Source organism: Carcharodon carcharias, chromosome 15, assembly GCF_017639515.1.
Source record: "Carcharodon carcharias isolate sCarCar2 chromosome 15, sCarCar2.pri, whole genome shotgun sequence".
In the NCBI taxonomy this organism is placed as follows: Eukaryota; Metazoa; Chordata; class Chondrichthyes; order Lamniformes; family Lamnidae; genus Carcharodon; species Carcharodon carcharias.
Window position 1 is genome coordinate 68,888,001 of NC_054481.1, and position 1,526 is coordinate 68,889,526.

The window sequence follows — 1,526 nt, forward strand, 5'->3', positions numbered from 1 at the left end:
GTATTTTTCATAACCTGCGCTAAGGAAAAAAGGCAGACAAGAAAAACATAAACATGCGTTGCACAATGCTCTCCAATCTGTTGTTGTTTTGTTAGATTGGCTTTGTGCTTTTTTAATGGAAGTTCCATAGAGTTTTAAAACGGTTTTGTTTTGTATTTAGAGGGGGTTACCCGGATATTTAATATATTTTAAATCATAAACAGTAAAGAGAACTACATCAGTTTTTTTTTATTTAAGAATAAAAATGTCGTACTTAGCTGTTTATACGATTCCTCAGGTTGTTTTTAGTCATGCCTGTGTCTGATACTCTTTTGAGTAAACCTGTTTCCATCTGTTTCAGATGAAGTTACATTGTTTCATAGTTTGCCATTGTGAGATTTGAACTCTTGATCTTGGGGTTATAAACCCAGTACCATAACCACTTGGCTATTTAGGCCAAGCAAAAGGGAGGTGCACCGTTGCCAGATATACTGCAATACTGGGTCAATGCGTGGAGTGGACAGAGCAAGCCCCTATTCCATCTCCCTGCTCCAAAAATCAATTTAATATATGGTCCCCAGATAAGGGACATATCAGATATTAACGTTACATTCTAATTCCAGTTCCCAACACACATTGGCAATCTTGCAGCATGTTTTGATATTTGACAACACAGCTCATTAATCTTGTCTCTCTTTTGGGTGCATTTTCCATAAGTACATTCATGCAGCAGAAAACTTGGAATTTGTGGCAGCATAAAATGCAAAATGAAAATATTGCTTTGTGTCCATTGTTAAGACTGCAACATAATTCAAATAGATTTGTAATATATATGCAAGGAACCAGTGATGCTGCTAAAAGTCATCAGTGTTGTTTCATGCTGCAGCTTAATGCATCAATAAGGCAAAAGCATTCATTTATAACAGTGCTCATTTATAATATATCAAAGAAAAAATAATAAGCATGAGACTGTCAGAGCTACTAAAGCTTAGTTCAAGTGTGACCTATATTGCAAGTAAAGCTTAGCATCATAGGAATTTGTCCTTTACTTAAGTTAGTTTGTTATGTCTCACTTATTCAATGCCTGTTTTTGGTTCAGTGAGCTACCATTTGCTAATTGACACTAAATCAATGCAAAAGTTACCAGCACTCAGAAATAGTCCCTAGTAATCTTAGAGACAATTTTCCTGATGGATAACGAGGACTATATATATATATATATATATATACATATGTTGAACAGGCCATGCATTCACCATAACGTTGTGGTCACTTTTCCCTGGCAGTGCATATTACAAAAGATTGCTGTAATGTGTCTGCGCACTGAAAGTTTATACTAATGATTATTAGCATATGTAAATAGCAGCACCAATTATCACACACTGCAACAAATAATAGAATGGATTTTTAATGCCTGGATGCTAGGAATCATTATCAGCATTGCACTAACACAGTTGTTAATAGCAATAGTATAATTCTGTCCGGTATTGCCTTGAATTGTTGTGTTTTTTTTACCATGCAAATCATTATTATGGAAGAATAGGCAT

The 1,526-nt window shown here is 34.9% G+C and overlaps 1 non-coding gene across 1 annotated transcript; it reads right to left on the minus strand.

Moving 5' to 3' along the window:
• Window positions 1-445: 445 nt before the first annotated feature.
• Window positions 446-643, minus strand: LOC121288736. The gene has a single exon (XR_005945420.1). It is a non-coding gene; the product is annotated as a U2 spliceosomal RNA (small nuclear RNA).
• Window positions 644-1,526: the final 883 nt, after the last annotated feature.